The sequence below is a fragment of the Hyperolius riggenbachi genome, chromosome 4 (genome assembly GCF_040937935.1).
Source record: "Hyperolius riggenbachi isolate aHypRig1 chromosome 4, aHypRig1.pri, whole genome shotgun sequence".
NCBI lineage: Eukaryota > Metazoa > Chordata > Amphibia > Anura > Hyperoliidae > Hyperolius > Hyperolius riggenbachi.
The window spans coordinates 5,170,221-5,192,930 of record NC_090649.1 but is presented as its reverse complement, the minus strand read 5'-3'; the positions used below and the strand labels follow the sequence as shown (position 1 = coordinate 5,192,930).

General features: G+C 48.9%; 1 pseudogene; it reads right to left on the bottom strand.

Annotated features, from left to right (window-relative positions):
- Window positions 1-22,710, bottom strand: part of LOC137571081 (vomeronasal type-2 receptor 26-like) — a 125,263-nt pseudogene that overhangs the window by 48,344 nt on the left and 54,209 nt on the right.

Below are 22,710 nucleotides of genomic sequence, written 5' to 3'. Positions count from 1 at the left end.
ATCCGGCCACCTTCCTGTGTCTCCTGCAGGAGTAATTTCCATACCTGAGTGTGCCAGTATAGTGCCAGGAGCTGTGCTATGGACACTGATGTCACAGAGCCCTGGTCCCCAATAAATCCAGCCACCTTCCTGTGTCTCCTGCAGGAGTAATTTCCATACCTGAGTGCGCCGGTATATTGCCAGGAGCTGTGCTATGGACACTGTTGTCACAGAACCCTGGTCCCCAATAAATCCGGCCACCTTCCTGTGTCTCCTGCAGGAGTAATTTCCATACCTGAGTGTGCCGGTATATTGCCAGGAGCTGTGCTATGGACACTGTTGTCACAGAACCCTGGTCCCCAATAAATCCGGCCACCTTCCTGTGTCTCCTGGAGGAGAAATTTCCATACCTGAGTATGCTGGTATATTGCCAGGAGCTGTGCTATGGACACTCTTGTCACAGAGCCCTGGACCCCAATAAATCCGGCCACCTTTCTGTGTCTCCTGCAGGAGTAATTTCCATACCTGAGTGTGCCGGTATAGTGCCAGGAGCTGTGCTATGGACACTGTTGTCACAGAACCCTGGTCCCCAATAAATCCGGCCACCTTCCTGTGTCTCCTGCTGGAGTAATTTCCATACCTGAGTGTGCCGGTATATTGCCAGGAGCTGTGCTATGGACACTGTTGTCACAGAGCCCTGGTCCCCAATAAATCCGGCCACCTTTCTGTGTCTCCTGCAGGAGTAATTTCCATACCTGAGTGTGCCGGTATAGTGCCAGGAGCTGTGCTATGGACACTGTTGTCACAGAACCCTGGTCCCCAATAAATCCGGCCACCTTCCTGTGTCTCCTGCTGGAGTAATTTCCATACCTGAGTGTGCCGGTATATTGCCAGGAGCTGTGCTATGGACACTGTTGTCACAGAGCCCTGGTCCCCAATAAATCCGGCCACCTTTCTGTGTCTCCTGCAGGAGTAATTTCCATACCTGAGTGTGCCGGTATAGTGCCAGGAGCTGTGCTATGGACACTGTTGTCACAGAACCCTGGTCCCCAATAAATCCGGCCACCTTCCTGTGTCTCCTGCAGGAGTAATTTCCATACCTGAGTGTACCGGTATATTGCCAGGAGCTGTGCTATAGACACTGATGTCACAGAGCCCTGGTCCCCAATAAATCCGGCCACCTTCCAGTGTCTCCTGCAGGAGTAATTTCCATCCATGAGTGTGCCGGTATATTGCCAGCAGCTGTGCTATGGACACTGTTGTCACAGAACCCTGGTCCCCAATAAATCCGGCCACCTTCCTATGTCTCCTGCAGGAGTCATTACCATACCTGAGTGTGCCGGTATATTGCCAGGAGCTGTGCTATGGACACTGATGTCACAGAGCCCTGGTCCCCAATAAATCCGGCCACCTTCCAGTGTCTCCTGCAGGAGTAATTTCCATACATGAGTGTGCCGGTATATTGCCAGCAGCTGTGCTATGGACACTGTTGTCACAGAACCCTGGTCCCCAATAAATCCGGCCACCTTCCTGTGTCTCCTACAGGAGTCATTACCATACCTGAGTGTGCCGGTATATTGCCAGGAGCTGTGCTATGGACACTGTTGTCACAGAACCCTGGTCCCCAATAAATCCAGCCACCTTCCTGTGTCTCCTGCAGGAGTCATTACCATACCTGAGTGTGCCGGTATATTGCCAGGAGCTGTGCTATGGACACTGATGTCACAGAGCCCTGGTCCCCAATAAATCCGGCCACCTTCCAGTGTCTCCTGCAGGAGTAATTTCCATACATGAGTGTGCCGGTATATTGCCAGCAGCTGTGCTATGGACACTGTTGTCACAGAACCCTGGTCCCCAATAAATCCGGCCACCTTCCTGTGTCTCCTACAGGAGTCATTACCATACCTGAGTGTGCCGGTATATTGCCAGGAGCTGTGCTATGGACACTGTTGTCACAGAACCCTGGTCCCCAATAAATCCAGCCACCTTCCTGTGTCTCCTGCAGGAGTAATTTCCATACCTGAGTGTGCCGGTATATTGCCAGGAGCTGTGCTATGGACACTGTTGTCACAGAACCCTGGTCCCCAATAAATCCGGCCACCTTCCTGTGTCTCCTGCAGGAGTAATTTCCATACCTGAGTGTGCCAGTATAGTGCCAGGAGCTGTGCTATGGACACTGATGTCACAGAGCCCTGGTCCCCAATAAATCCAGCCACCTTCCTGTGTCTCCTGCAGGAGTAATTTCCATACCTGAGTGCGCCGGTATATTGCCAGGAGCTGTGCTATGGACACTGTTGTCACAGAACCCTGGTCCCCAATAAATCCGGCCACCTTCCAGTCTCCTGCAGGAGTAATTGCCATACCTGAGTGTGCCGGTATATTGCCAGGAGCTGTGCTATGGACACTGTTGTCACAGAGCCCTGGTCCCCAATAAATCCGGCCACCTTCCAGTCTCCTGCAGGAGTAATTGCCATACCTGAGTGTGCCGGTATATTGCCAGGAGCTGTGCTATGGACACTGTTGTCACAGAACCCTGGTCCCCAATAAATCCAGCCACCTTCCTGTGTCTCCTGCAGGAGTAATTTCCATACCTGAGTGTGCCGGTATATTGCCAGGAGCTGTGCTATGGACACTGATGTCACAGAACCCTGGTCCCCAATAAATCCGGCCACCTTCCTGTGTCTCCTGCAGGAGTAATTTCCATACCTGAGTGTGCCAGTATAGTGCCAGGAGCTGTGCTATGGACACTGATGTCACAGAGCCCTGGTCCCCAATAAATCCAGCCACCTTCCTGTGTCTCCTGCAGGAGTAATTTCCATACCTGAGTGCGCCGGTATATTGCCAGGAGCTGTGCTATGGACACTGTTGTCACAGAACCCTGGTCCCCAATAAATCCGGCCACCTTCCTGTGTCTCCTGCAGGAGTAATTTCCATACCTGAGTGTGCCGGTATATTGCCAGGAGCTGTGCTATGGACACTGTTGTCACAGAACCCTGGTCCCCAATAAATCCGGCCACCTTCCTGTGTCTCCTGCAGGAGTAATTTCCATACCTGAGTGTGCCGGTATATTGCCTGGAGCTGTGCTATGGACACTGTTGTCACAGAACCCTGGTCCCCAATAAATCCGGCCACCTTCCTGTGTCTCCTGCAGGAGTAATTGCCATACCTGAGTGTGTCGGTATATTGCCTGGAGCTGTGCTATGGACACTGTTGTCACAGAGCCCTGGTCCCCAATAAATCCGGCCATCTTCCTGTGTCTCCTGCAGGAGTAATTTCCATACCTGAGTGTGCCGGTATATTGCCTGGAGCTGTGCTATGGACACTGTTGTCACAGAACCCTGGTCCCCAATAAATCCAGCCACCTTCCTGTGTCTCCTGCAGGAGTAATTGCCATACCTGAGTGTGTCGGTATATTGCCAGGAGCTGTGCTATGGACACTGTTGTCACAGAGCCCTGGTCCCCAATAAATCCGCCCCTCTTCCTGTGTCTCCTGCAGGAGTAATTTCCATACCTGAGTGTGCCGGTATAGTGCCAGGAGCTGTGCTATGGACACTGTTGTCACAGAGCCCTGGTCCCCAATAAATCCGGCCATCTTCCTGTGTCTCCTGCAGGAGTAATTTCCATACCTGAGTGTGCCGGTATATTGCCTGGAGCTGTGCTATGGACACTGTTGTCACAGAACCCTGGTCCCCAATAAATTTAGCCACCTTCCTGTGTCTCCTGCAGGAGTAATTTTGATACCTGAGTGTGCCGGTATATTGCCAGGAGCTGTGCTATGGACACTGTTGTCACAGAACCCTGGTCCCCAATAAATCCGGCCACCTTCCTGTGTCTCCTGCAGGAGTAATTTCCATACCTGAGTGTGCCGGTATATTGCCAGGAGCTGTGCTATGGACACTGATGTCACAGAACCCTGGTCCCCAATAAATCCCTCCCCTTTCCTGTGTCTCCTGCAAGAGTAATTTCCATACCTGAGTGTGCCGGTATATTGCCAGGAGCTGTGCTATGGACACTGTTGTCACAGAGCCCTGGTCCCCAATAAATCCGGCCACCGTCCTGTGTCTCCTGCAGGAGTAATTTCCATACCTGAGTGTACCGGTATATTGCCAGGAGTTGTGCTATGGACACTGTTGTCACAGAGCCCTGGTCCCCAATAAATCCGGCCACCTTCCTGTGTCTCCTGCAGGAGTAATAACCATACCTGAGTGTGCTGGTATATTACCAGGAGCTGTGCTATGGACACTGTTGTCACAGAACCCTGGTCCCCAATAAATCCGGCCACCTTCCTGTGTCTCCTGCAGGAGTAAGTGCCATACCTGAGTGTGCCGGTATATTGCCAGGAGCTGTGCTATGGACACTGTTGTCACAGAGCCCTGATCCCCAATAAATCCAGCCACCTTCCCGTGTCTCCTGCAGGAGTAATTTCCATACCTGGGTGTGCCGGTATATTGCCAGGAGCAGTGCTATGGACACTGTTGTCACAGAACCCTTTTCCCCAATAAATCCGGCCACCTTCCTGTGTCTCCTGCAGGAGTAATTTCCATACCTGAGTGTGCCAGTATAGTGCCAGGAGCTGTGCTATTGACACTGTTGTCACAGAGCCCTGGTCCCCAATAAATCCAGCCACCTTCCTGTGTCTCCTGCAGGAGTAATTTCCATACCTGAGTGTGCCGGTATATTGCCAGGAGCTGTGCTATGGACACTGATGTCACATAGCCCTGGTCCCCAATAAATCCAGCCACCTTCCTGCGTCTCCTGCAGGAGTAATTTCCATACCTGAGTGTGCCGGTATATTGCCAGGAGCTGTGCTATAGACACTGTTGTCACAGAACCCTGATCCCCAATAAATCCAGCCACCTTCCCGTGTCTCCTGCAGGAGTAATTTCCATACCTGAGTGTGCCGGTATATTGCTAGGAGCTGTGCTATGGACACTGTTGTCACAGAGCCCTGGTCCCCAATAAATGCGGCCACCTTCCTGTGTCTCCTGCAGGAGTAATTTCCATACCTGAGTGTGCCGGTATATTGCCAGGAGCTGTGCTATGGACACTGTTGTCACAGAACCGTGGTCCCCAATAAATCCAGCCACCTTCCTGTGTCTCCTGCAGGAGTAATTTGGCACAGTCTTTCCCGGACCAGAGAGAATCTGTAAAACACTTTTCACAGCCTTCCTATTGTCAGCGCAGGAATCGTACAGCTGGTATCCCAGAGTCAAATTTGGTAAAAGTTCCAGGTCCTTATTTATTTAATTAACAGCAAAGAGAAAAACCAGCAAATATTTGTAATACAGGGGAAGCGGCCTGAGGACATACAAAGTGTACTGGAAATTAGATTTATTAAGCTACATTTTAGTATTTCTATCTTTCTACATGAAGTTATTTATTAACTCTTTCCAATGCTTTTCCTCAATCATCACCACCCCCTCCCCTTTTTAACATAATATATTGAAAATCTCGGATACACAAAAGTGACGAATGGTGAGGACAGTCAGAGTCAACCCACAGACCAGCACCAAAGACCTACAACATCATCTTACTGCAGATGGAGTCACTGTGCATCGTTCAACCATTCGGCACACTTTACACAAGTAGATGCTTTATGCAAGAGTGATGCAGAGAAAGCCCACAGCACAAACAGTCAGATCCGCTTGAGGTATGCTAAAGCACATTTGGGCAAGCCAGCTTCATTTTGGAATAAGGAGCTGTGGACTGATGGAACTAAAATTGAGTTACAGTGGTTTGCAAAAGTATTTGGACCCCTTGAAGTTTTCTACATTTTGTCATATTACTGCCACAAACATGAATCAATTTTATTGGAATTCCACATGAAAGACCAATACAAAGTGGTGTACACGTGAGAAGTGGAACGAAAATCCATACATGATTCCAAACATTCTTTAAAATAAATAACTGCAAAGTGGGGTGTGTGTAATTATTCAGCCCCCTTTGGTCTGAGTGCAGTCAGTTGCCCATAGACATTGCCTGATGAGTGCTAATGACTAAATAGAGTGCACCTGTGTGCAATCTAATGTCAGTACAAATACATCTGCTCTGTGACGGCCTCAGAGGTTGTCTAAGAGAATATTGGGAGCAACAACACCGTGAAGTCCAAAGACGACACCAGACAGGTCAGGGATAAAGTTATTGAGAAATTTAAAGCAAGCTTAGGCTACAAAAAGATTTCCAAAACCTTGAACAACCCACGGAGCACTGTTCAAGCGATCATTCAGAAATGGAAGGAGTATGGCACAACTGTAAACCTACCAAGACAAGGCCGTCCACCTAAACTCACAGGCCGAACAAAGAGAGCGCTGATCAGAAATGCAGCCAAGAGGCCCATGGTGACTCTGGATGAGCTGCAGAGATTTACAGCTCAGGTGGGGGAATCTGTCCATAGGACAACTATTAGTCATGCACTGCACAAAGTTGGCCTTTATGGAAGAGTGGCAAGAAGAAAGCCATTGTTAACAGAAAAACATAAGATGTCCTGTTTGCAGTTTGCCACAAGCCATGTGGGGGACACTGCAAACATGTGGAAGAAGGTGCTCTGGTCAGATGAGACCAAAATGGAACTTTTTGGCCAAAATGCAAAACGCTATGTGTGGCATCACTGCACATCACTCAGAACACACCATCCCCACTGTCAAATATGCTGGTGGCAGCATCATGCTCGGGGGGTGCTTCTCTTCAGCAGGGACAGGGAAGCTGGTCAGAGTTGATGAGAAGATGAATGGAGACAAATACAGGGCAATCTTGGAAGAAAACCTCTTGGAGTCTGCAAAAGACTTGAGACTAGGGCGGAGGTTCACCTTCCAGCAGGACAACGACCCTAAACATAAAGCCAGGGCAACAATGGAATGGTTTAAAACAAAACATATCCATGTGTTACAATGGCCCAGTCAAAGTCCAGATCTAAATCCAATCGAGAATCTGTGACAAGATCTGAAAACTGCTGTTCACAAACGCTGTCCATCTAATGTGACTGAGCTGGAGCTGTTTTGCAAAGAAGAATGGGCAAGGTATTCAGTCTCTAGATGTGCAAAGCTGGTAGAGACATACCCTAAAAGACTGGCAGCTGTAATTGCAGCAAAAGGTGGTTCTACAAAGTATTGACTCAGGGGGCTGAATAATTACGCACACCCCACTTTGCAGTTATTTTTTTTTTTTTTTAAATGTTTGGAATCATGTATGATTTTCGTTCCACTTCTCATGTGTATGCCACTTTGTGGTGGTCTTTCACGTGGAATTCCAATAAAATTGATTCATGTTTGTGGCAGTGATATGACATGTGGAGAACTTCAAGGGGGCTGAATACTTTTGCAAACCACTGTATTTGGGCATAACAAGGGGCATTATGCATGGAGGAGAAAGAACACAGCATTGCAAGAAAAACACCTGCTACCTACAGTAAAATATGGTGGTGGTTCCATCATGCTGGGGGGCTGTGGGGCCAGTGCAGGGACTGGGAATCTTGTCAGAGTTGAGGGACGCATAAATTCCACTCAGTATCAGCAGATTCTGCAGACCAATTTCCAGGAATCAGTGACAAAGCTGAAGCTGTGCCGGGGCTTGACCTTTCAACAAGACAACAACCCTAAACACTGCTCAAAATCCACCAAGACATTCATTGTAACGTTTGCGGAATCGTTTTCGCAGTCAGCGCACATGATGCGCACTGACACAGCGAAAACCCTCCACAAGTGTATAATTAGGTGAACCCAGGTGACGTGCAATGCACCAGCAGAGGGCAATTCCCACTGACAGATGGCGCTGTGGAGTGCAGAGGAGCACAGCCTCTGCACGGCCACAGATGCCAGATGGGAATTGTACAGATCTAAAGCAATGCAAGGCTGAACAGCCCTTAAAGAGAAGAGCACAGAGATAGACTAAATGTGTGTTCCCCAAACTAGTCGCCACCCAGCGACGGTGAACACACATCAGCAGAAGCAAAGCAAGAACGCAATCACAGAGAATGGCGATTGCCAAGAGACACCAGACAGAAAAGGACAGAGCACGAGAGCAAAGGCACAGCAAACAAGAGTCAGACCACTAAAGAAAACAACAAACGCTACCTAAACGCGGTCACCGCACGTTATGCGCAACAGCGACAAGCGCGTTTACGCGTGGTCTCCGCACGTTAAGCGCAACAGAGACAAGCATGCCGCCCTGAGTAACGAATGACACACGAACACAAAATAGAGAACGCGAACGCTTGCTTAACGGTTACCTCACCGAGCCTACAGCAGGCATTCGTATCAGACAAGACAGACAAACGGAAAAAAGGAATATGAGAGGAAAGATCCACTGCTCTTCCGCCAGAGCGAGTGCGATCCGGGTTCTGGAACAGGATAGGAAAGATCCACTGCTCTTTCCGTCAGAGCGAGTGCGATCCGGGTTCAGGAACAGGATAGGAAAGATCCACTGCTCTTTCCGCCAGAGCGAGTGCGATCCGGGTTCAGGAACAGGATAGGAAAGATCCACTGCTCTTTCCGTCAGAGCGAGTGCGAACCAGGTTCAGGAACAGGATAGGAAAGATCCACTGCTCTTTCCGCCACAGCGAGTGCGATCCGGGTTCAGGAACAGGATAGGAAAGATCCACTGCTCTTTCCGCCACAGCGAGTGCGATCCGGGTTCTGGAACAGGATAGGAAAGATCCACTGCTCTTTCCGCCAGAGCGAGTGCAATCTGGGTTAAGGGACAGGATCACAGATTAGAAGGATCCACAGCCGCTACCACTAGGGGCTAGTGCGATCCAAGCAAGACAGGCAGATGAGGTAGCCAGTAGCAACCGCTGCTCCAGCTTAAACTCCAGGAACATAGATCAGAAGGATCCACAGCCGCTACCGCTAGAGGCTAGTGCGATCCAAACAAGACAGACAGATGAACAGAAGGGGCTACCAGTAGCAACCGCTGCTCTGGTTAGCACCCACAGACAGACAGAACGATTTCCTGATGACCACCACTGGCGACAGGAGAATCGCAGCAGAGAGGCAACACAGACAAAACAGATAAGCAACCTAACTGCACTAGAGAAGCCGCCTAGTGCAGTCCCAGGAATTACTCTAAGATAACTTTAACAAACCAACAGGGAAGGCTGACAATCAAGGAGTGTTTCAGTAACAAACCATGAAAGGATGACCAGCAAAGGATTCAGGGAAAACATGGCTTTCATACTGCCAGCCTTCAAAGGAGGCAGCTAGGTGATTTGCATAACCAATGTATGCAAATTCCTCAGCAGCAGAGCAGATCAGAAACTTGCAAAGGAAAGACAGGTCTCTCTTCCAGAGACCTGCAGCCCACAGACTAGAGGAATGGTCAAACAGCTGTCTGCTTGTGCAGCCAGCTGAGCGGATCATTACATTAACCACCCTGGCGTTCTATTAAGATCGCCAGGGTGGCTGCGGGAGGGGTTTTTTTAAATAAAAAAAAAACTATTTCATGCAGCCAACTAAAAGTTGGCTGCATGAAAGCCCACTAGAGGGCGCTCCGGAGGCGTTCTTCTGATCGCCTCCGGCGGCCAAAAGTGACACGCAAGGCCGCAATGAGCGGCCTTCCGTGTTTTGCTTACTTCGTCGCCATGGCGACGAGCGGAGTGACATCATGGACGTCAGCCGACGTCCTGACGTCAGCCGCCTCCGATCCAGCCCTTAGCGCTGGCCGGAACTATTTGTTCCGGCTGCACAGGGCTCAGGCGGCTGGGGGGACCCTCTTTCGCCGCTGCTCGCGGCGGATCGCCGCAGAGCGGCGGCGATCAGGCAGCACACGCGGCTGGCAAAGTCCCGGCTGCGTGTGCTGCTTTTTATTTCATGAAAATCGGCCCAGCAGGGCCTGAGCGGCAGCCTCCGGCGGTGATGGACGAGCTGAGCTCGTCCATACCGCCCGGCTGGTTAATGCAGAGGAACAAGTACAACGTTCTGGAACGGCCATCTCATTCCCCAGACCTGATTATAATTGAAAATCTGTGGTGTGAGTTAAAGAGAGCTGTCCATGCTCGGAAACCATCAAACCTGAATGAACTAGAGATGTTTTGTGAAGAGGAATGGTCCAAAATACCTTCAACCAGAATCCAGACTCTCATTGGAACCTACAGGAAGCGTTTAGAGGCTGTAATTTCTGCAAAAGGAGGATCTACTAAATATTGATTTCATTTATATTTTGTGGTGCCCAAATTTATGCACCTGCCTAACTTTGTTTAACCACTTGAGGACCACAGTCTTTTCGCCCCTTAAGGACCAGAGCCTTTTTTTCCATTCAGACCACTTCAGCTTTCACGGTTTATTGCTCGGTCATACAACCTACCACCTAAATGAATTTTACCTCCTTTTCTTGTAACTAATACAGCTTTCTTTTGGTGCTATTTGATTGCTGCTGCGAGTTTTAGTTTTTATTATATTCATCAAAAAAGACATGAATTTTGTCAAAAAAATGACTTTTTTAACTTTCTGTGCTGACATTTTTCAAATAAAGTAAAATTTCCTATACATTTGAGTGCGAAAGTTATTCTGCTACATATTTTTTGATAAAAAAAAACATTCAGTGTATATTTATTGGTTTGGGTAAAAGTTATAGCGTTTACAAACTATGGTGCCAAAATTGAATTTTCCCATTTTGAAGCATCTCTGACATTTCTGACCACCTGTCATGTTTCATGAGGTGCTAAAATTCCAGGATAGTATAAATACCCCCCAAATGACCCCATTTTGGAAAGAAGACATCCCAAAGTATTCAGTGAGAGGCATGGTGAGTTCATAGAAGATTTTATTTTTTGTCACAAGTTAGCGGAAAATGACACTTTGTGACAAAAAAAAAAGTTTCCATTTCTTCTAACTTGCGACAAAAAAAATGGAATATGCCACGGATTCACTATGCTCCTCTCTGAATACCTTGAAGTGTCTACTTTCCAAAATGGGGTCATTTGTGGGGTGTGTTCACTGTCCTGGCATTTTGGGGGGTGCCTAATTGTAAGTACCCCTGTAAAGCCTAAAGATGCTCATTGGACTTTGGGCCCCTTAGCACAGTTAGGCTGCAAAAAAGTGCCACACATGTGGTACCGCCATGTGGTATCGCCGTACTCAGGAGAAGTAGTATAATGTGTTTTGGGGTGTATTTTTACACATACCCATGCTGGGTGGGAGAAATATCTCCGTAAATGACAATTTTTTTGATTTGTTTTACACACAATTGTCTATTTACAGAGATATTTCTCCCACTCAGCATGGGTATGTGTAAAAATACACCCCAAAACACATTATACTACTTCTCCTGAGTACGGCGATACCACATGGCGGTACCACATGTGTGGCACTTTTTTGCACCCTAACTGCGCTAAGGGGCCCAAAGTCCAATGAGTACCTTTAGGATTTCACAGGTCATTTTGCGACATTTGGTTTCAAGACTACTCCTCACGGTTTAGGGCCCCTAAAATGCCAGGGCAGTATAGGAAACCCACAAATGACCCCATTTTAGAAAGAAGACACCCCAAGGTATTCCGTTAGGAGTATGGTGAGTTCATAGAAGTTTTTTTTTGTCACAAGTTAGCGGAAATTGATTTTAATTGTTTTTTTTTTCACAAGTGTCATTTTCCACTAACTTGTGACAAAAAATAAAATCTTCTATGAACTCACCATACTCCTAATGGAATACCTTTGGATGTCTTTTTTCTAAAATGGGGTCATTTGTGGGGTTCCTATACTGTCCTGGCATTTTAGGGGCCCTAAACCGTGAGGAGTAGTCTTGAAACCAAATGTCGCAAAATGACCTGTGAAATCCTAAAGGTACTCATTGGACTTTGGGCCCCTTAGCACACTTAGGGTGCAAAAAAGTGCCACACATGTGGTACCGCCATACTCAGGAGAAGTAGAATAATGTGTTTTGTGGTGTATTTTTAGACATACAGATGCTGGGTGGGAGAAATATCTCTGTAAATGACAATTTTTTGATATTTTTTTTTACACACAATTGTCCATTTACAGAGAGATTTCTCCCACCCAGCATGGGTATGTATAAAAATACACCCCAAAACACATTATACTACTTCTTCTGAGTACGGCGATACCACATGTGTGACACTTTTTTGCAACCTAGCTGCGCTAAGGGGCCTAACGTCCTATTCACGGGTCATTTTGAGGCATTTGGATTATAGACTACTCATCACGGTTTAGGGCCCCTAAAATGCCAGGGCAGTTTAGGAACCCCACGAGTGACCCCATTTTAGAAAGAAGACACCATCTTCTATGAACTCATCATACACCTAACATAATACCTTGGGGTGTCTTCTTTCTGTGGGGTTCCTATACTGCCCTGGCATTTTAGGGGCTCTAAACCGTGATGAGTAGTCTTGAACCCAAAATGTCGCAAAATGACCTGTGGAATCCTAAAGGTACTCATTGGACTTTGGGCCCCTTAGCGCAGTTAGGCTGCAAAAAAAGTCTCACATGTGGTATCGTCGTAATCAGGAGAAGTAGTATAATGTGTTTTGTGGTGCATTTTTACATATAACCATGCTGGGTGGAAGAAATATCTCTGTAAATGACACATTTTTGATTTTTTTTACACTCAATTGTCCATTTACAGAGAGATTTCTCCCACCCAGCATGGGTATGTGTAAAATACACCACAAAACACATTATACTACTTCTCCTGAGTACGGCGATACCACATGTGTGACACTTTTTTGCAGCCTAGGTGCGCTAAGGGGCCCAACGTCCTATTCACAGGTCATTTTGAGGCATTTGGTTTCTAGACTACTCCTCACGGTTTAGGGTCCCTAAAATGCCAGGGCAGTATAGGAACCCCACAAGTGACCCCATTTTAGAAAGAAGACACCCAAAGGTATTCTGTTAGGTGTATGGTGAGTTCATAGAAGATTTTATTTTTTGTCACAAGTTAGTGAAAAATGACACTTTGTGAAAAAAACAATAAAAATCAATTTCCGCTAACTTTTGACAAAAAATAAAATCTTCTATGAACTCGTCATACACCTAACAGAATACCTTGGGGTGTCTTTTTTCTAAAATGGGGTCACTTGTGGGGTTCCTATACTGCCCTGGCATTTTACGGGCCCAAAACCGTGAGTAGTCTGGAAACCAAATTTCTCAAAATGACTGTTCAGAGGTATAATCGTCTGCAAATTTTGATGACAGGTGGTCTATGAGGGGGCACATTTTGTGGAACTGGTTATAAGCAGGGTGGCCTCTTAGATGACAGGTTGTATTGGGCCTGATCTGACAGATAGGAGTGCTAGGGGGGTGACCGGAGGTAATTGATGGGTGTCTCAGGGGGTGGTTAGAGGGCAAAATAGATGCAATCAATGCACTGGGGAGGTGATCGGAAGGGGGTCTGAGGGGGATCTGAGGGTTTGGCCGAGTGATCAGGAGCCCACACGGGGCAAATTAGGGCCTGATCTGATGGGTAGGTGTGCTAGGGGGTGACAGGTGGTGACAGGAGGTGATTGATGGGTGTCTCAAGGTGTGATTAGAGGGGGGAAATAGATGCAAGCAATGCACTGGCGAGGTGATCAGGGCTGGGGTCTGAGGGCGTTCTGAGGGTGTGGGCGGGTGATTGGGTGCCCTAGGGGCAGATAGGGGTCTAATCTGATGGGTATCAGTGACAGGGGGTGATTGATGGGTGATCAGTGGGTGATTAGATGGCAGAACAGGTGTAAACAATGCACTTTGGAGGTGATCTGAGGGTAGGTCTGGAGCAATCTGCCTGTAAGAGGCAGGTTAGGGTCTGATCTGATAAGTGGCAGTGACAGGTGGTGATTGACGGGTGATTGACGGGTGATTGGCGGGTGATTGACAGGTGATTACAGGGGAGAATAGATGTATACAGTACACTGGGGGGGAGGTCTGGGGTGATTGATGGGTGATTGATGGGTGATTGATGGGTAATTAGTGGGTGTTTAGGGTAGAGAACAGATGTAAACACTGCACTTGGGAGGTGATCTGACGTCGGATCTGCGGGCGATCTATTGGTGTGTGTGGGTGATCATATTGCCCGCAAGGGGCAGGTTAGGGGCTGATTGATGGGTGGCAGTGACAGGGGGTGATTGATGGGTGGCAGAGACAGGGGGTGATTGATGGGTGATTGATAGGTGATTGACAGGTGATCAGTGGGTTATTACAGGGAAGAACAGATGTAAATATTGCACTGGCGAATTGATAAGGGGGGGTCAGAGGGCAATCTGAGCGTGTGGGCGGGTGATTGGGTGCCCGCAAGGGGCAGACTAGGGTCTAATCTGATGGGTAACAGTGACAGGTGGTGATAGGGGGTGATTGATGGGTGATTGATGGGTAATTAGTGGGTGTTTAGGGTAGAGAACAGATGTAAACAATGCACTTGGGAGGTGATCTGACGTCGGATCTGCGGACAATCTGTTGGTGTGGGTGGGTGATAAGATTGCCCGCAAGGGGCAGGTTAGGGGCTGATTGATGGGTGGCAGTGACAGGGGGTGATTGATGGGTGGCAGTGACAGGTGATTGACAGGTGATCAGTGGGTTATTACAGGGAAGAACAAATGTAAATAATGCACTGGAGAATTGATAAGGGGGGGTCTGAGGGCAATCTGAGCGTGTGGGTGGGTGATTGGGTGCCCGCAAGGGGCAGATTAGGGTCTAATCTGATGGGTAACAGTGACAGGTGGTGATAGGGGGTGATTGATGGGTGATTGATGGGTAATTAGTGGGTGTTTAGAGGAGAGAACAGATGTAAACACTGCACTTGGGAGGTGATCTGATGTCGGATCTGCGGGCGATCTATTGGTGTGGGTGGGTGATCAGATTGCCCGCAGGGGGCAGGTTAGTGGCTGATTGATGGGTGGCAGTGACAGGGGGTGATTGATGGGTGATTGACAGGTGATTGACAGGTGATTGACAGGTGATCAGTGGGTTATTACAACGGGGGTAGAGGCATACAGTACACAGGGGGGGGGGGGTCTGGGGAGAATCTGAGGGGTGGGGGTGATCAGGAGGGAGCAGTGGGCAGTTTAGGGTTAAAAAAATAGCGTTGACAGATAGTGACAGGGAGTGATTGATGGGTGATTAGGGGAGTGACTGGGTGCAAACAGTGGTCTGGGGGGTGGGCAGGGGGCGGTCTGAGGGGTGCTGTGGGCGATCAGGGGGCAGGGGGGGAGAAATCAGTGTGCTTGGGTGCAGACTAGGGTGGCTGCAGCCTGCCCTGGTGGTCCCTCGGACACTGGGACCACCAGGGCAGGAGGCAGCCTGTATAATAGGCTTTGTATACATTACAAAGCCTATTATACATATTGCGTGCGGCGATCCGGGTGCCGTACGCGATATGTCACTTCCTGCAAGGCCGTCCACTTACAATACAGTGGGCGGCATTGCCGGAAGTGACGTCAGTGGAGCACGCGATGGAACGCGGAAGAGGTGAGTGATTCCCCCGCCCGTTGCCTCTTCATCATATGCAGGCTTGTACTTAACGCTGGAGGAGGAGCGCAGATCGGGGGACCCAGGCGAGGGAGGGGGGGTCCGACCCCCCTCCCCGCAACTAGGCCCAATACCCCCTTTTTGCTCGCTACCCCTCCAGCTCGGCGGGCGGCCCCCAGCGTCCATGGAGAGGCGGGTGCCGCCCCCCCAGATCTGCCACCTGAGGCAAATGTTTCACCCCGCCTCATGAGCGGGCCGGCCCTGGAAGCAATGTCTGCAGCCTTCCCACCCTGCTTCCCTGCCGCTATGAATGACCCTGAGGGACACACGTGTCCCCGGCTGCCACAGCTACATAGGAGAGAGGGGCAGGGGAGGAGCCAGAGCCAAAGAGGCGGCTTCATCTGTCACATTGCCGCCAGGGGAAATAGTTCATTTATGCCACCGGGAATCTTTCATTTCTGACATTGGCCGCAGGGGCGTGGCCACTTCACATTTTGACCGGCCAGAACCCAAAGTGTCCAGATTCAGGTTCTGTCCGTAACATATGCACAGGACATACTTCTACATGTACAGCATAGAGAACTGAGTACAGCAAAGGCCAACTTCATACCTTCCTATAGCTCCTACTGGCTTTCCAGCATCCTCTATTTACAGCTCCCGGCATGTCATGTAACCCGCGCCAAGTCACATGACACACTGGACGCAGATTTCCAGAAAGCTGCTGGGAACTACAGGAGGGTTAGAATATGGCGCTGGAGGCTCAGTAAGTGACTATGATAGGAATAGATTGTGAGCTCCTCTGAGGACAGTCAGTGACACGACTATATACTCTGTAATGTGCTGCAGAAGATGTCAGTGCTATATAAATATATAATAATAATATGGTAGGACATTAGACTATGACTATGGTAGGATTAGATTGTGAGCTCCTCTGAGGACACTCAGTGACATGACTATATACTCTATAATGTGCTGCAGAAGATGTCAGTGCTATATAAATATATAATAATAATATGGTAGGACATTAGCCTATGACTATGGTAAGATTAGATTGTGAGTTCCTCTGAGGACAGTCAGTGACATGACTATGTACTCTGTAATGTGCTGCAGAAGGTGTCAGTGCTATATAAATACATAATAATATGGTAGGACATTAGACTATGACTGTGGTAGGATTAGAGTGTGAGCTCCTCTGAGGACAGTCAGTGACACGACTATGTACCCTGTAAAGTGCTGCAGAAGATGTCAGTGCTATATAAATACATGATAATAATAATAATAATAATAATAATAATAATAATAATAATAATAATAATAATAATAATAATAATAATATGGTAGGGCATTAGACTATGACTATGGTAGAATTAGATTGTGAGCCCCTCTGAGGACATCAGTGACATGACTGTGTACTCTGTAATGTGCTGCAGGAGATGTCAGTGCTATATAAATACATAATAATAATATGGTAGGACATTAGACTATGACTATGGTAGGATTAGAGTGTGAGCTCCTCTGAGGGCAGTCAGTGACATGACTATGTACTCTGCAATGTGCTGCAGAAGATGTCAGTGCTATATAAATACATAATAATAATATGGTAGGACATTAGACTATGACTATGGTAGGATTAGAGTGTGAGCTCCTCTGAGGACAGTCAGTGACATGACTATGTACTCTGTAATGTGCTGCAGAGGATGTCAGTGCTATATAAATACATAATAATATGGTAGGACATTAGACTATGACTATGGTAGGATTAGAGTGTGAGCTCCTCCGAGGACAGTCAGTGACATGACTATGTACTCTGTAATGTGCTGCAGAAGATGTCAGTGCTATATAAATACATAATAATAATATGGTAGGGCATTAGACTATGACTATGGTAGGATTAGATTGTGAGCCCCTCTGAGGACAGTCAGTGACATGACTATGTATTCTTTAAAGGGAAATCAGGAATAAAAAAAAAAAAATCTTTGCTGGGGCATCTACCAGCTGCCTGCAGCAGTCCTGTGCCCTCGCAGTCGCTCATGGAGCCTCTGGTTCTCTGCTGCCAGCTAGTTTCATTTTTGCTGACAGGCCTGGCTAATGCATATCCTTTTTCATGTTCCCATCCTTAATAGTGTCCTGCAAAGGCACAGTAATGCTATTGTGGATGGGAATGCATAGAAAAGTACGCATAGCCAGGCCTGTCGGGCCTGTCAGCAAAAACAAAGCTAGCTGGCGGTGGGGGTGGGGAGGGGGGGTGGGGGGTGGGGGAAAGGCTCCGTGAGTGACTGCGAGGGCACAGGACAGCTGCAGGGGGCTGGTAGAAGCAGAACTAGCTGGGGGCGGGGGACTGAAGCAGCAGTGAGTGACTACGAGGGCACAGGATGGCAGCATGGGGCAGGTAGAAGCAGAACTAGCTGGTGGTGGGAGACCGGAGGCTCTGTGAGTGACTGCGAGGGCACAGGATGGCTGCAGGGGGCTGGTAGAAGCAGAACTAGCTGGCGGTGGGGGACTGGAGCAGCAGTGAGTGACTACGAGGGCACAGGATGGCAGCATGGGGCAGGTAGAAGCAGAACTAGCTGGTGGCGGGAGACCGGAGGCTCTGTGAGTGACTGCGAGGGCACGGGACGGCTGCAGGGGGCTGGTAGAAGCAGAACTAGCTGGCGGCGGGGGACCAGAGGCTCTGTGAGTGACTGCGAGGGCACAGGACAGCTGCAGGGGGCTGGTAGAAGCAGAACTAGCTGGTGGCGGGGGACTGGAGCAGCAGTGAGTGACTACGAGGGCACAGGATGGCAGCATGGGGCAGGTAGAAGCAGAACTAGCTGGTGGCGGGAGACCGGAAGCTCTGTGAGTGACTGCAAGGGCACAGGATGGCTGCAGGGGGCTGGTAGAGGCAGAACTAGCTGGCGGCGGGGGACCGGAGGCTCTGTGAGTGACTGCGAGGGCACGGGACGGCTGCAGGGGGCTGGTAGAAGCAGAACTAGCTGGCGGCGGGGGACCAGAGGCTCTGTGAGTGACTGCGAGGGCACGGGACGGCTGCAGGGGGCTGGTAGAAGCAGAACTAGCTGGCGGTGGGGGACCGGAGGCTCTGTGAGTGACTGCGAGGGTACTGGACGGCTGCATGGGGCTGGTAGAAGCAGAACTAGCTGGTGGCGGGGGACCGGAGGATTAGTGAGTGGCTGCGAGGGCACAGGACGGCTGCAGGGGGCTGGTAGAAGCAGAACTAGCTGGCAGCGGGGGACCGGAGGCTCTGTGAGTGACTGCGAGGGCACGGGATGGCTGCAGTGGGCTGGTAGAAGCAGAACTAGCTGGCAGCGGGGGACCGGAGGCTCTGTGAGTGACTGCGAGGGCACAGGACAGCTGCATGGGGCTGGTAGAAGCAGAACTAGCTGGTGGCGGGGGACCGGAGGATTAGTGAGTAGCTGCGAGGGCACGGGATGGCTGCAGGGGGCTGGTAGAAGCAGAACTAGCTGGCGGGGGATGGGAGGCTCTGGGAGTGACTGCGAGGGTACAGGGCAGCTGCAGGGGGCTGGTAGAAGCCCCAGGAAAGTAAAACTGATTTTTGTATTCCTGGCTTAGGTAGCCCTATAAAGTGCTACAGAAGTTGTCCTTACCTCAGACACAACATCATAATCCCAGCATGTTCTCCTTTGAGCACAAGTCCATTCATAAATGAATTCACAGTGAAGATGCCTCCGATGATGATGTCCCCGTCCTGCACATACTCATAGTCCTCTATCACTGACACCAGGTCCAGTCTGCAGGCGGTGTGGGAGGCCTGGATCTGTGACTTACAAGGTGTCACACACAGGAGCAGGACACAGATCAGCACTGCACAGAGGTGACAGGAGACAGTGGCTCTGTACATGGCATCCCCAGCACACAGCACTGTGTACCCCGATATCAGGCAGCAGAGGAGGAGGGGTGCGTACACCTCAGTGTCATACAGCATAGCACACAGCAGACATGTGTGACAATGGCAGAATGCCCCTCAATATATACACTATAGAGGCACACTTTTACATGGAGCGTGTTTGTGCTGCTGGTAGATTTGTCCTCAGCTGGAAATAATCTCACCAGAAAGACACAGATTGATAAAACTCACCTATTCTCATTCTCTAAATATATATATATATGCAAGTTTACTGGGGACCAGAATACAGGTGAAACTAGGAAAATTAGAATATCGTGCAACAGTCCATTTATTTCAGTAATTCAACTAAAAGTGTGAAAGTAGTATATGAAATAGGAACTGTAATGCCTGGGCACTAGATACTCAGCATACAAATAGAAATTGAGAAGTCGGGGATAGCCAGAGGTCATACACATATCAGAAACAGAGGTACCAGGAGTCAGACAAAATGAAAGTCATGAACAGGCCGAGGTCAAACCGAGTATCAGATGACTGCAGTACAGGAAGGATGAGAATAATCAAAGTGAGAGGCAAGCCGGGTCATACACAGGAAAATGATCAGGAGAATATATAATATACAAAACTGATATAACTAGATTACATATATATTGTCAGTGTCTGCATATATATATATATAAATTAGGGATGGGACGAATCCACAATTTCTTCGAATCCGAATCCGGATCCGAATCTAAAAAGGTTCTCGAATATCTCGAACCTTTCGAATCCCGAATCTAACGAATCCTGCACATACGAATTGTGCGATCCGTGGTATAGTTGCCCGCAGTATAGGTAGCGAGGTAAAGGTGCCTTCAGTATAGCTAGCTAGGTATGGGTGCCTTCAATATTGGTAGCTTTCAGTATAGGTAGCAAGGTATATGGGCCTTCAGTATAGGTAGAAAGGTATATGGGCCTTCAGTATAGGTAGCAGGGTATATAGGCCTTCAGTATAGGTAGCAGGGTATATGTGCCTTCAGTATAGGTAGCAGGGTATATGTGCCTTCAGTATAGGTAGCAGGGTATATGGGCCTTCAGTATAGGTAGCAGGGTATATGGGCCTTCAGTATAGGTAGCAGGGTATAGGGGCCTTCAGTATAGATAGCAGGGTATATGTGCCTTCAGTATAGGTAGCAGGGTATATAGGCCTTCAGTATAGGTAGCAAGGTATATGTGCCTTCAGTATAGGTAGCAGGGTATATGGGCCTTCAGTATAGGTAGCAGGGTATATGGGCCTTCAGTATAGGTAGCAGGGTATATGGGCCTTCAGTATAGGTAGCAGGGTATATGGGCCTTCAGTATAGGTAGCAGGGTATATGGGCCTTCAGTATAGGTAGCAGGGTATATAGGCCTTCAGTATAGGTAGCAGGGTATAGGGGCCTTCAGTATAGGTAGCAGGGTATATGGGCCTTCAGTATAGGTAGCAGGGTATATAGAGGCTTTAAGTATAGGTAGGTATGTAGGTAGGTATAGGGGCCTTTAGGTAGGTAAAGGGACCTTCAGTATAGGTAGCAGGGTATAGGGCCTTCAGTATAGGTAACAGGGTATATAGAGGCCTTAAGTATAGGTAGGTATGTAGGTAGGTATAGGGGCCTTTAGGTAGGTAAAGGGACCTTCAGTATAGGTAGCAGGGTATAGGGCCTTAAGTATAGGTAGGTATGTAGGTAGGTAGGTATAGGGGCCTTTAGGTAGGTAGGTAGGTACGTATAGGGGGCCTTTAGGTAGGTATAGTGGCCTGTAGGTAGGTAGGTAAGTATAGTGGCCGGTAGGTAGGTATAGTGTCCTGTAGGTAGGTAGGTAGTTAAAGGGACCTTCAGTATATGTAGCAGGGTATAGGGCCTTAAGTATAGGTAGGTATGTAGGTAGGTAGGTATAGGGGCCTTTAGGTAGGTAGGTATAGGGGCCTTTAGGTAGGTAGGCACGTATAGGGAGCCTTTAAGTAGGTAGGTAGGTATAGAGACCTGTAGGTAGGTATAGGGGCCTTTAGGTAGGTAGGTAGGTAGGTAAGTATAGGGGCCTTTAGGTAGGTAGGTAGGTATAGGGGCCTTTAGGTAGGTAGGTAGGTAGGTACGTATAGGGGGCCTTTAGGTAGGTATAGTGGCCTGTAGGTAGGTAGGTAGGTATAGTGGCCGGTAGGTAGGTAGGTATAGTGTCCTGTAGGTAGGTAGGTAGTTAAAGGGACCTTCAGTATAGGTAGCAGGGTATAAGGCCTTAAGTATAGGTAGGTATGTAGGTAGGTAGGTATAGGGGCCTTTAGGTAGGTAGGTATAGGGGCCTTTAGGTAGGTAGGCACGTATAGGGGGCCTTTAGGTAGGTAGGTATAGAGGCCTTTAGGTAGGTATAGGGGCCTTTAGGTAGGTAGGTACATATAGGGGGCCTTTAGGTAGGTATAGGGGCCTGTAGGTAGGTAGGTATAGTGGTAGGTAGGTAGTATAGGGGGCCTTTAGGTAGGTAGGCACGTATAGGGGGCCTTTAGGTAGGTAGGTATAGAGGCCTTTAGGTAGGTATAGGGGCCTTTAGGTAGGTAGGTACATATAGGGGGCCTTTAGGTAGGTATAGGGGCCTGTAGGTAGGTAGGTATAGTGGTAGGTAGGTAGTATAGGGGGCCTTTAGGTAGGTATAGGGGCCTGTAGGTAGGTAGGTATAGTGCCCGGTAGGTAGGTACGTATAGGGGGCCTTTAGGTAGGTATAGTGGCAGGTAGGTAGGTAAAGTGGTAGGTAGGTAGGTAGGTAGGTAGGTAGGTGTCGCCCCCCCCGTGCCTCCTCCGCTCACCCCCATGGCCTCCTCCGTCCCCCGTGCCTCCTCGCTCACCCCTGCATAAGTATCAAGTCAACTCACCCGTCCAGTGGAGCGCAGACAGAGCGGCAGACCTCGTCCTTACTTCTCGGTTCCCTCTAGTGGCCGGACCGGCTTTTACTGATGACGTCATTGTAAAAGCCGTCACTAGAGGGAACCAGGAAGTCAGCGAGAGGTCTGCCGCTCTGTCTGCGCTCCACTGGACGGGTGAGTTGATACAAAGTATGCGGGCGGCCGGGCGGAGGAGGCGCGGGGCGGTCGGAGGAGGCGCGGGTCGGAGGAGGACGAGTGCGAGCGGCGGATGCGCGGCGATGCAGCGTCGGGATTCGGCGGATTCGTAAAGTGGAAAATGGCGTCGGGATTCGAATCCACGAATCTCGAATATTTCCCAATATTCGAGGGATTCGTGGATTCGCCGGATTCGTCGTCCCATCTCTAATATAAATATATATATATATATATATATATATATATATATATATATATATATATATATATATATATATATATATATCTGCAAACTAGCTGACTTAGGCACAAGTAAGGCAAGGTCCAGCGCTCAGCGAACTGATAGCTATCACGGACACTGGACAACTGACAAGTCAAGACTTAAGTACTGAGGTGAAATACAGAACCCTGCCCCCGGAACT